A 14177-nucleotide genomic window follows, 5' to 3' on the forward strand; every position below is an offset into this window, starting at 1 on the left:
GTGAATGATGAAGTAATATATGGTGTTGGAGAAAGAAGTCTCCTGGATTAGTGGCTAAAGCCTCAGGACATCTTGGGAATATATATGATGAAATCACATTTTCTCTGATCCTACCCTAGGAATACAATTATGCTTTGAGTAAATTTGTGTGTACACTTGTGTACATCATCGTGTAAAGCATTATGTGTATGTATCCTGAGACCAATTCCAACACGAGTATGTGGAGGCATCCCCACACCAAAAGCAATTCTTGGACACCAGGAGGGTGTGGGGGAACTCAATTCTGACATTATTTAGCTGAAGATAGCATCAGATTCCAAAGGTGAGCTGTTCTGTCCCACAAGACCACCCTCTGATTCAGATGCCAGCAGCAAGTTTAGGTTGTTACCTTTGCTTCTAACTGATGCGCTATAGATCAGAAGTTCCCTCCTCAAGTTCAATTCATTTAACAGAGGAACTCACAAAACTCAGGAAACCCTTTTACTCACTAGATCACTGATTTATTACAAAGGATGTAATTAAGGAACAACCAGATGAAAGAAACACAGAACAAAGTATGGGGAAAAGATATGAAGCATCTATGTCCTCTTCAGATGCACCAATCTTCCCCAAATTTCAGTATATTCACCACCCTGAAGATCTCTGAACCCTTCCTTTTATTTTTTTATTTTTAATTTTTATGAAGGCTTCTTTACATAGGCACTATTGATTATATCACTGGTCATTGGCAATTCAACTCAGCCTTCAGCTTCTCTCCCTCTATGAAGGACAGAGGGTAGAGCTGCAAGTCCAGCCCTCTAGCACGTGGTTTTTCTGATGATTTGGCCCATTCGTTGGGTGTTTCCTCAAGATTACTTTCATTAATGTAACAGGAGACAACTTTGTCACTCTTAACACTTGGGAAATTCCTGCAATCTGGGAAGCCATGAGAACTATGTGCGAAGACCAACTATATATGAGATAGGTAGATTTTGATCATTTGAATGAAATTTATATTTCTTATAAATCACAATATTGTCTCTTATCAGAGGTTTAGTTTGGTATATTATTTTCCTTTTCTTTTAAAAATACAACTGGGCCTCCCTGGTGGCACAGCGGGTTGAGCAACACACTGTGAAGCTGTCCGAAGCCTCTGCAGTGTGGGTTTGATTCCCAGCTGGCCAGGGAGATACCCACATGGCATGGCAGACTTCTCCTGCCTTGCCCGTTGCTCCCCTCAGCAGTGTATTTTGGTCATGTGCCTGTTCTGCTCCCTGCTCTGTCTCTGGTTAATCCTCTTACCCTCCAGCTCCTTTGGTTCTTGTACAAAAATAAATAAATCTTTTCAAAAAAAAACAAAACTAGGAACAACAAATGTTGGAGAGGATGTGGAGAAAAAGGTACTCTCCTGTCTTAGTGACAGTTTCTTTCACTGTGCAAAAGCTTTTTAGTTTGATGTAGTCCCAATTGTTTACATTCTTTGTTTTCCCTTGTTTTTGGAGACAAAACCACGAAGACATCTCAGAACACTATGTCATTGTTTTGTCTATGTTTTCTTCTATGCATTTTATGGTTTCAGGTGCTGCACCTAAGTCTTTTATGCATTTTGAGTTGTTTTTTGTATATGGTGTGAGAGAGTGGTCTAATTTAATTCTTTTGCATGTGGATGTACAGTTTTTACAACACATTTATTGAAGAAGCTGTCCTTGCACCATTGTATACTCTTGACTCCTTTGTTAAATTAACTGCCTGTTTAAGTATGGGTTTGCTTCTGGGCTTTCATTTCTGTTCCATTGGGCTGTGTCTGTTCATACTCCAGTGACATACTGTTTTGATTATTAAAGTTTTGTAGCATAGCTTGGAGTCAGGCAGTGTGATACTGCTATTCTTCCTCTTTTTTTGTCAGGGTTGCTTTGGCTATTTGGAGTCTTTTGTGATTCCATATGAATTTCAGTAATGTTTGTTCTATTTCTTTGAAGAATGCCACTGGAACTTTGATAGGGATTGCATTGAATCTGTATATTGCTTTGGGTAAGATGGCCACTTTGACAATGTTAATTATTTTAATTCGTGTTAGGGAATATCTTCCCATTTGTTTGTATCCTCTTCTATTTTAGCAATGGCTTGTAGTTTACATTGAATAGGTCTTTCACCTCCTGTGTAATGTTTACTTCTAGGTATTTAATTATTTTTATGTAAATGTAAATGGGATTGTTTTCTTCTATTTCCAGCTCACTGTTTGCATATAGGAAGGTAATTGATTTTGGTGTATTAATTTTGTAACCAGCCACTTTGCTGAACTGATTTAATGTTTCAGTTAGTTTTTTTAATGGAGACTTTAGGGTTTTTAACATATATTTGTCTAATTCCTTTAGTTCCTTCCCCAAGTTCAGGAATTTTTCCTCTTTATTTCTTTAAATAAGTTCTCTGCTCCCTTTTCTCTTTTCCTCCTCTGAGATACCCATTATTCTTATATTGCCTTTTAATTTTGTGATTAGGAACATATCCATATGGATGAACCATTTCATAGACTTTCCAGTGGAATCCTCATAATATGGCATTTAAACTTATACGAGACCTTTGCTATCATCTCTGCTTGCTACTGATGATAGCAGGGTTGGTCAAGGGATGTGGTCCAGGGATGGATAATATTGACATCACTTGAGAACTTTTTAGAGATGCAGAATTTCTGGCCCCACATCAGACCTACTAGGTTAGAACTACCTTATTAACTAGACACCAAAGTGATTTGTGTTTATGTTAAACATGTGCGGCACAGGTGTAGTACATCTCCTAACAAAGGTAGAAACCAAATGGAATGAATGAATGTTCGTACAGCCTAAGGTGATTAAATTATTATAATGACTGGAAAAGATTTTAAAGCAAGAACATAGACCCAGATCAAATCTAACCAACCAACCAACAAAATATACAACAAAATGGCAGGAAATCAAAGAAGATGAATGTAGAAACTTTAATTGGAAAAATTAATGTGGCACTAAGTATGATCCAAAAATCAGTTAGGGAGTGAGGGTCATGATATAGGACAGATTTGGGACCACTGGTCCAGGGAGTAGGTGACCTGAGATTATACATTAAATAAACAGGGCACACTTCTCTAATGATTTTCAAACATTCTTCCCTTGTGCATTTGATTGTGGAGATTTCTAACCCATTATAGACCAGGAAGTCTATAAGAAAAGTTTTGACAGTTCTGAATATTTGTTTATTTGCTTATCTGAGCACAATTTCGTTTGGGGCAAATAAGCTATGTTTTGGAACTGTTGTAGCAGGTGTTTCTCTTAATCTTTTTTTTTTTTTTTTTTTTTAGGAGAACTGCTGAGTTCAGAGGAAATGAACACTCTCTTATTTAAATTTCCTGAGATTAGAGGAAGAACATATTGCCAAATAATGCCTTTTCACTTCAAAACCTCTCCCCATAAATTATTTGAGGATATCTTATTAAAAGTCTGTAAAATTTCCTATTAAGAACAGTTGATTGCAGTCCAGACCATCATAGCTTTGGTGCTTTCCCTGAAATACCACAGCTGTCGGCAAGAAATATATTTTGAGACAAAAGGTTTTGTTTCTCCAGCAATAAATTATTTTAGTGATATCTCGAGATAGATAAAACTTTCACTTATGTTTGAGTGAAGGAAGATTCTACAGATAACTTGTTTAAAAAAAATCTATAAAAAGAATATGAGAATGTAGATGTAGATAGCAAATTAAAATCAGACTTCCTTTAAGTTTAGCAAAGTAATTATTTGTAAAGCCAGTGAAGATTATTATTATGGATAATGGAATGATTTATTGGAAAATGTAGAAATGACATTCAATATAGCCTCATCTCTGCACAACCTCAAGTTGGTATGTTCAACTTTAACCTTGGAGCCATTAAGAACAAAAAACTACCTCTAGTAATAGTTTATATAAATTGCTAAACAAAAACCCTACATATAGTGAAGTAGATCTTGGATGAGGTAGGAAATTCCTTGTTTGTAGTGCTGATGTAATAATCTATATTGATGTCATGGTAAATGAGCTCTTTAAACAAAGTTGCTCTCCATAACCCTAACAAGGTAACCTCCTGGCTTCCCCTAATCCCTGAACCCTAGACATAAGAAAATGTTTTGGATCAAACACACTTTTTTTCAGAGTTACAAATATCCTTTTACCCGCGTACAGTAATGATATATATCAAGCACATGGCTAAAGACTTCTAAATTTATTTACTTCCTGTGAATCTTTTCAGGGAACATTAGGTTCATAAAATATTGTAAAGGTCAATAGAACTTTTTTTTTTTGCTTTTATTTTCAACTCTGGTGTAAAGCCAGGGAGAAAATTTTGTTATGTCTTCACCATATCCAGAATAATGTTAATTAAGAAAGATCCAGTTCATTGTTTTTTTTTTTTTAATCCAATCTGTGCAGGTAATTCTGTCAACTTCTGGTGAATGAAGATCTTTGATATTTAAGTGATAGATATTCTCAGTGGATAGAGTGGGACGGGATTGAAACTTTACATAGCTCAATAATAATAGAACTCATCAACTGTGATGATAACAGGGGTACAAAATGCTACATACACATTGATAAAACAATGATAATTTAAATGCATGATAAAATAATCCTAATTATACATTCCTTTTTTAGTTTGGAGATGATGAATAAATTGTGTTAACATAGAATTCATATTTTTTTCAAAATTAAACTGAGGGGCCCTTTGCAACTTATTAAAATAAAAAAAATGTATCTTAAAATCACGTATTGCTGTTTAGCAGGGTAACTGAATTTAAAATGATCCAACATTCTGGGTACTAGGATGCAAATTATTGGCAGTTGCATGTTTGAGCAATTCATTTTGTCTTGGATAAAGAATCTGCACACAGTAAGCTCATGCTGCCTCCTACAGCCTACAGTTGTTAAAAGAACATTAATCATTTAAACAAGGTCACTAGCAACAAAGGCCATTGAGGGTTCAAAGTTTATAGGTCAAGGCATTTATCTGGTAGAAATAGGCTACATTTCAATATTTTGAAAAATATCCTTTTATGAAAAAGCTATCAGTCATCGTATAGCCTGGTAAAATTCTGGTTATTCCAGTGAACAAAATGAATGATGACAATGAATCAAAGACCCCTGTATGAGTTTATATTTTTGTAGGACCACCGTGGCTTGAACATACGTTTTCAATTTCTACAAGGATGTGATTATTATGTGGGAATGTCTTCCTCCCCCTTACTAAAGCAAAAGATATATCAAAATTGCTTTCACTTCTGATAGGCAGATTAGGATCATTGGTTAAGGAAGTCACAGAGCTGGTCACAAACCATTGCAAATTATAGTTTTCTACTGACTTTTGTGATCAGTTAAATTGTGTTTGTGGGAGAATTATAATCGGGTATAACTTGTTTAATTGCATCAACTTTGTCTTCCACCAGTTGATGATGTTTTAAAAATTAGTCTAGTTGTGTTGCACTTCTGATTTAAGTTTTTAGATCACTTATATTCCTCTTTTGTTGGTGGCTTCAGGTATGCCTTTTCCCATTTGTTTGAAATCTTAAATTTCAGGTTACCTCATATCTTAAATTTACAGAAGAAACACTCTACCCACCCCCATGTGTGTGACCTTGCATTTAATGGGGGAGGAGCCCTTTAGTGTCTGAGGTTTTTTTTTTTAACCAACTTTACTGAGATATAGTTTATATACCATACAATTCATCTATTTAAGTTGTACAATTCAGTTGTCTTTAGTATATTCACAGTGTGAAACCATCACCACAATCAATTTGAGAACATTTCATCATGTCCAAAGAAAACTGTACCCTATAGCAGTCACTCTCCATTTTCTCCCAAACACCCCAGTCCTTGACAACCACTACTCTATTTTCTGTCTCTATAAATTTGCCTATTCTGGATGTTTGACATAAATTAAATCATAAGTTATGGTCTTTTATGACTGGCTTCTTTCACTTGGCATAGTGTTTTTAAGGGTCATCCATGTTGTAGCATTTATTGCTGCTTCATTCCTTTCTGTAGGTGAATAATATTCTATTATATAGCTATACCATATTTTACTGATCCATTCATTAGTTGATGGAAATAGGTTATTTTCATGGTCATATTTGGCTATGACGAATAATGCTGCTACTAACATTTATGCACAATTTTCTATGTAGACATATTGTTGATTTCCTTTTAGGTAAATACTTAAGAGTAAAATTTCTAGATCATATAATAACTATGTATAACTTTTGAGGAACTGCCTAACTCTTTTCCAAAATGGTTTCACTATTTTATATTCCTGTAAGCAATGGATGAAGGTTCCAGTTTTGCTACATAAAAACTTATTACAATCTTCTGTTATAGCCTGTTTGGGTTATTTGTACCATTGTTACAATGCCAGAATTAGACACTGAAAAAGACTAGAAAAAGTAACAGAGATACCACTCTTAAATATATATGGCACGTTTAAATTTTCAGAGTTTTCACATCTTTTAGGATTATTTCTAGTATTAAAGTCCCACTTCTAGAGTTAATTAACTATACCTCCATTATCATGGATTAGAACTCAGAAATTTTCTGTCATTCTCATAGTTAAGAGGCTACAGGACAGATCAGATAATGATTAGTAAGTGAAAAAATAAAGGACTCATAAAAGTTCCCAACCAGACTGAGTTAATGTTTACCAAAAATTAAGTTAAATAATTTCTCAATTAGGTATATAAGATGCTTGGATTCTCAGAAAGTATAATTTGCATTGGCTGTACAATATTTCTTCCTACAAGTGTATCATAATAATTCATTTAAATATTCCCCATTTTTTAGATGTGTAGGCAATTTCCAAACTTCACTATGATAAATAATGTTGCAGTCAACACTATAGCAATTTCTCTCTACCAAATAAAGAGTTGATAGACTGAATTTCCTATTGCTGGCTTTGGCTTCATGGAGATCTAGTTTGAGATTATCTTGAGATTGTATAAACTTGATGCAAAGCAGACCAAGCTTCACTTAGCAAGGGGCTCATCCAAAAGACCCCTGTGAGCCCACTAAACAGGGGCATTCCAAGAACCCAATTTATCTGTCTTAAAAGGTTAAGCTCTCATGTTGACCCTGCCAAGATTCAGACCTGTGCTTCCAAGAAGGCTACATATTTTGAAGCTGCTGTTAGCCCTGAGTAACCATCCCTGTCAGTGATACCAGTGTGATTTCTTTATTCCCACAACTGGAAGGTAAAGACACTGTGATCTAAAGAAGTTTTCTCTTCCAATTTGAGACTATGAGTGTTGACCACTCACTTCCAACGAAGGAAATTTCACTGTAGTATAAAGACTGGGGGGAAAAAAGCACACGTGATATAGCAGAAATAGCATGTTACACTTCAACATATGAATCAAATACAAGAAGTAACATACAAAAGTAGAATGAGCACAAGCTTATAATTCAGAAAAATGAAAGTCAGTTACTCATCCTGATTTTTTTTTTTAAAAGATTTATTTATTTATTTATTTTTACAAGCACTAGGTGCAGTCAGAAACGCGGGAGGGTAAGAGAATTCACCAGAGCCAGAGTGGGGAACAGAACAGGTAGACTGACGAAATACACTGCTGAGGGGAGCAGCGGGCGAGGCAGGAGAGGTGTGTCATGCCTTGTGGGACCCTCACCGGTGGCCGGGGATCGAACTGGAACTACAGAGGCTGCAGGCAGCTTCGCAGCCCAGCCCTCAACTGCTGTGCCACCAGGGGAGGCCCCTCATCCTGATTCTTACTGGTTGTGTGATGTTAGAGGAGTCACTAAGCTTCTCTGAGGATCAGCTACTTTTTAACAGGTCAGAGAGTTTAATTATATGATCACTCATAGATCTTTCCAATTCCAAAATCCTGTGCTCTCCAGGAAAAATAAAATAGTGTTAGAATAACAAGTGCATATAATTTTCCAAGGAGGGTGACTGATGCTGCTCTTGCTGTTTGTGAACCAATTCTAATTTGTTTGTTGTAGATGTTACATTATACCATTTTTGTGCATCTTTAAGTTTATAAAAGTTTCATATATTTTGTGATTTGACCCCTCCACAAATTTTAATATCCCCATTTACATATTAGAAACTTGGGGCTTAGAGAAACTAGGTGTGTGTGTTTGTGTGTGTGTGTGTGTATACAGAAACAAAAATGTTAGTGAGGATGTGAAGAAAAAGTAAACCTTGTACACTGTTGGTCAAACCCCTATGGAAAACAATGTGGAGCTTCCTGAAAACATTAAAAATAGGACAACCATATGACCCAGCAATTCCACTCCTAAGTATCTGAAGAATACAAAATCACTAATTCAAAGGGATATATGCACTTCTTTGTTCACTGCAATGCCTTTTAGTATAGCCAAATTAATGGAAATAATCTAAATGCTCAAGGACAGAGGTTGGATTAGAAAAAGTAGTATATTTGCACAATGAAATACTACCCAGCTATGAAAAAAGATGAACTCTTGCCATTTGCAATAACATGGTTGGAACTGGAGAGGATTATGCTAAGTGAATGAGTCAGAAGGAGGAGGCAAAATACCAGGTGATTTCACTCATATGTGAAATATTGGGGCGGGGGGCGGAAATAAATGATCTGACAAAACTAAAGCAAAGCAAAGCCTAGACATATGACTACAGAATTGAGGCTACTAGACAGGGAGGAACGTGAGAGTGGAAACAAAGTGGGGAAGGGGCCCACTAGTCTAGGGTAAAGGACTATGGGTGCTTGGATGGTGAAGAGTGGCGTGGTGACATACATCTGAGGAGATGTGAACCTGTTCCCCTAAATCATTTATGGTGTTGTAAACCAATGTTACCTCAATAAGGGAAAATAAAAGTTCATGTTCTTTCCCCCACATCAACTACTGAATATAGATCAGGTACATAAAAAACCCATTACAGGTGAATTTTAAGACCAAATTCCTTCATGCATGGGAGAGAGGAACACTGAACATATACAGAATGTTCCATTGGTTGGCAAAGCTAATGCCTTCTCTTAATCCAGTCATTCCATCTGGTTGCCACCTTTTTTCCCTTTGCCCTGCCAAGGCCAAGTTCTTAAAATCTCACTTCCTCACTCCCACTGACTCCTTGTGTACTGCAGGCTGACTTCTGCTGCCTCCACTTCTCTTGCTAAAACAATCTGCAGTAGATCTCAGCAGGGATGGCTCCCTGCTCACAGTAGTGCTTCCTTCTCACACTGTCCTGGACCTACAGCTGGCCGTTTCTGCACTGTTTTATCATACCCCTGGAATGGCTGATTATTGAAGAGTAGACAGCTGGTCTGAACTGGACCAATCTCCCAGAAGTTTGAAACTTGACTGGAGATCCAAAGACCAAGATTGATGCTGGACACCCCTAGCTCTGTTGCAAGTTCCCACAGCTGCCTTGCTTCCTGCTTGCGGGGAGGGGGGGCAGGGGAGTGTCAGTTCCTCTGACTTCTTGAGTTACCACTTTAATTGCTTAATCTGCTTTCTGAGGGTTGCTACCGGGAGACTTTGAGCTAACACATTCACCAGCAATCCTTTTTCCCTTTAAACCCAAAGAACACTGCTGTCAATTCCCTCTCTCAAAACTCTTTCCCCATCCACTTTTATGATACTCCACATTCTCTTTCTACTTCTTGGGCTACATTTGACAGTGTCCTCAGATTTCACTCCATTTTCTCTGTCTCCTCATCTCTGTCCTTACGACTCTGCTGCTCTGTTCATTCTAACTGTTCATCTGGATGAATTCCTAAGGTTTCCATTACTTGCCTGGAACCACTCTAGCTTTACTAAAGTACTTTTCCCTTTAACATGTCATCCTTCCTAAATGTCCAGTCTTGCTCATGCCCTGCAGGAATTTGCCACCAATTCGCAGTCATATCCCCTTAATAGCTCTTCTTCATCCATTTGGATTCAGCGTGACCGTTAAGCAGAAAATTTCCAGTGGTTTGCTCTCATAGGTACCAAATTCCTTTTGAAAAAATATGCATCCTTGCACAATTTATGTTGGTCACCAAAAAAGTGTTATCATAGTTTAAAATGTTGCAAATGAAGTAATTTCTGATTTATTGGCATTTTAAAATAACCATTGATATTTGAAAATGAAACGGAGCTTTACTTTCATCACCCCTTTAAAGGATGCATAAATCCATTCTAAGTCAGAAATTTTATATCATTTCTCTTTCCCTTTGAACCTATATTTTCATTCTTCTTCCCCCATAGAATTTCATCTTTAATATATATTGAGTATTTTAATCACTCTCATAGTTCTCTGACACAGAAATAAACAAATTTTCAAGATTTTAATTCCTGTGATCATAAACCTGTAAGAGTTTTCTTTTGGATTGAGTTTTCATTTTAATTACACAGTACACAGAAGTACACAATTAAGCAGATTATTAAACCTTTTACAAAATTTAATAAATAGTTATTAACCAGAAAAAGTAAATGATTTATGAGACAGATGGGCCATTTAAAAAACTGACATATATACATGGATGCACATTACTTACTACTAGAATGAGATAGCTTTTCTGAATGAATTCTATTCTAATATTTCTTTTATATGTAAACATGGAGAAAACTCACTCATAAATAGAAAAAAAGTTTTATTAGCACAGTAATACTTGATTTTTCTAAAAACTCTTTCCAAACTATGAGCTACAAATAACATAATTGCCTAGCATGAAAATTATTTGTAATTTCTATTGGCTCACAAATACATTATGTTGTTCTCTACTGCTGTAGAAGAATTTCTTTTTTAAAAAAAGATTTATTTATTTATTTGTTTGTTTATTTATTTATTTATTTATTTATTTATTTATTTATGCAAGAGCTGGGGTACAGGCCAGAGGTGTGGGGAGTGAGAGGATTCAAAAGAGACAGAGTGGGAAACAGAACAGGCAGACTGACAGAAGTACACTGCTGAAGGGAGCAGTAGGCGAGTCAGGAGAGGTCTGGTGTGCTGTGTGCATTGCTCTCTGGCAGGCCAGGGATCAAACTTGTGCTGCAGTGGTTGCAGACCGCTTCATAGGTTATGTCTTAACCCCTTGCACCACCAGGCAGGCCTAAGAATTTCTTTTCAGCTACTAGGATAATTTGCTTTCTCAACTGTTGAGATCCAGCCCCAAAGTTTTTACCAAAACTTATCAAATGACTATTAATTATATATTACTCTTTCAATTAGATGCATCTTATTTATTATTATTAGAGAGATTTGGAAAATATCAAAAAATTTAAATTTTGATACTTTTGATTTTTTTGCTAGAAATTTTTTTTATTGCCTCATGTTTTATATATATATATTATCAAATCCTTGTAGCTTCTGGTTATATTATTTTGGCTTATAGAAAATAGCTAATATCTAGCCCAGTTGGCATAAACAGTAAGGACTTTTAAGGTAGATGCATTTGGTATTTCTGTGTGGAAAGAAATCAACTATTTTATGGCCTATTTAGTTTCTGGTTATGTGAGTGTGTGTTTTATTTAATGACATCATAACTGACCCAACTGTTCAGTTAATGTTCACATATCTCTGACTTTACAGCTTCTTGTGTCCTGCTGGCATTTCTGAAGGGCAATTATAGTCTGGAAATTGAACATCAGAATGAATTAATTTAATCTATGAACTATTTCTAAAGTTATTTTCTTCATAAATTTTTATTATATGGCTTATCTGATTCAGTTAAAACTGGTTAAAGAATACAACACTATAATAGAATTGTATCAGTCATATGCTGGTGTGATTAAACTATATAGATTACGTGATAACCAGCCTCAAATAATCAGAGTAGTTACAGCGAGTAGGCACTCAACAATTTCTTTCTGAATAAATGAATGATGATGGAAAAATTCCAAATATCTGAATGTTTGTTTGAAATTTTTCCAGTAAACTCTCTACTCCTGAAATTTCTCCTGTTTCTAATTCTTTCCCGAAGAAATTAATATAAACAACTTACATATATTAAGTCTTTACCAGCTGTCAAGTGCTATTCTAAATATTTGCGTGTATTAATTTAATTATCACAATGCTATGGGTTTACTGTAAAGATTTTTTATTGTTTTAAAAAGATTTATTTATTTATACAAGCACTGGGTACAGTCAGAAGCGCGGGAGGGTGAGAGAATTCACCAGAGCCAGAGCAGGAAGCAGAGCAGGCAGAAGGACCGAAGTACACTGCTGAGGGGAGCAGCGGGCGGCAGGAGAGGTCTGCGCGCCATGTGGGACCCTCCTCCGGTGGTGGCCGGGGAGTAGCCGGGGATCGAACTGGCGCTGCAGAGGCTGCGGGCAGCTCCTCAGCCCAGCGCTCAACTGCTGCACCACCGGGGAGGCCCTACTGTAAAGATTTAAAGCGTGTTAAGTTCTCATATAAGATAGGAATCAATATCTAATGATTTAGTGGAAATCTTTCTAAATTTAATTGGAAATGACATTATTCTTCAATCTCCAAGAGTACAAGTTATAGATATTTCTATATTTTCTAGAGAAGCCCCTGATTTGATTTGATTTGATTTTTTTTAAAGATTTATTTATTTATGGATACAAGAGGTGGGGTACAGGCCAGAGATGCAGGGCTGGGGATGAGAGGATTCACCAGAGACAGAATGGGGAGCAGAATAGGCAGATGCACTGAAATACACTGCTGAGGGGAGCAGCGGGCGAGATAGGAGAGGTCTACTGCACCATGTGGGTTGCACCCAGGCCGACCAGGGATTGAACTTGTGCTGCAGAGGCTGCGGATTGCTTCATAGTGCTATGCTTGAACCCCTTGCGCCACCAGGGAGGTCCAGCCCCTGATTTTAAATAACTGATTCAAACCCTTCATGCAGAGATGTAGGAACCTGTGTTCCTTCATTTTTGATTGATTTTTGGGGCACTTTTGAAGTTTTCCTTCTCCCCACCCCCAACACAAATAGGATCCAATTAGGTACATTTAAACTGCAATTAAATCTGTCTGCTCTAAACTGCTTGTTTTACACAAATACCACCCAAGTCTGCTCATATTAGTCATGAGTTCCATCACCCTCAACCTGCTTGGTGGAAATGTTCACATGGAAACTGGAAATTGCCTTGACTTTTGGCAGTTTACATTTGTTGATATTCATCAAATCCTTGGCTGTTTTATATTCTGTGTCTGTAGAGATCTCTACCCACAGAATATTTATTTAGACCATACATTTGGGCTGTCATTAACTTCTGGGACATGTCCCAGGGGTATTTTACAGAGTAGGGGATTTTAATTTTTCTTCCTAACTTTTTTTTGTTCTGTTGCTATTACCAGAAAGCAGTCCTACATCTAATCAAGGTTACAGAATGTGAAATAATATTCTTGAGCACACAGCTTCAGTGGCATTCCACTACCTATAAATCAGGGTGCCATGTAGTTGCTTTGCCCTGGATACTGAGTTTATGCCTGCTTTCCCAACCTCCCATATAGCATTTGTATGAGGTATTGTATTTTTATTTTTATTTTATGTTTTTAAACATGTTAAGTCACTGAATTTATTTTATTTTATTTTATTTTATTTTTAAGATTTATTTATTTATTTATACATACAAGCACTGGGTACAGTCAGAAGCGCGGGAGGGAGAGAGAATTCACCAGAGCCAGAGCGGGGAGCAGAGCAGGCAGAAGGACGAAGTACACTGCTGAGGGGAGCAGCGGGCGGCAGGAGAGGTCTGCGCGCCATGTGGGACCCTCCTGCGGTGGCCGGGGAGCAGCCGGGGATCAAACCGGCGCTTCAGAGGCTGAGTGCAGCCTCTCAACCCAGCGGTCAACCGCTGCACCACCGGGGAGGCCTGGTATTGTATTTTTAAAGGCATATTTTTATTAATAGTGGAATGAGAGGGGCCTCCCCGGTGGCGCAGCGGTTGAGCACTGGGTTGCAAAGCTGCCCGCAGTCTCTGCAGCACTGGTTCGATCCCCGGCTGCTCCTTGGCCACCAGAGGAGGGTCCCACATGGCGCGCAGACCTCTCCTGCCGCCCGCTGCTCCCCTCAGCAGTGTACTTCGGTCCTGCCTGCTCTGCTCCCTGCTCTGCTCTGGTGAATTCTCTCACCCTCCCGCACTTCTGACTGTACCCAGTGCTTGTATAAATAAATAAATAAATAAATAAATAAATAAATAAATAAATAAATAAATAAATAAATAAATCTTTTTAAAAAAAATAGTGGAATGAGAAAAGCTG

Source organism: Talpa europaea, assembly GCF_964194135.1.
Source record: "Talpa europaea genome assembly, chromosome: 1".
In the NCBI taxonomy this organism is placed as follows: Eukaryota; Metazoa; Chordata; class Mammalia; order Eulipotyphla; family Talpidae; genus Talpa; species Talpa europaea.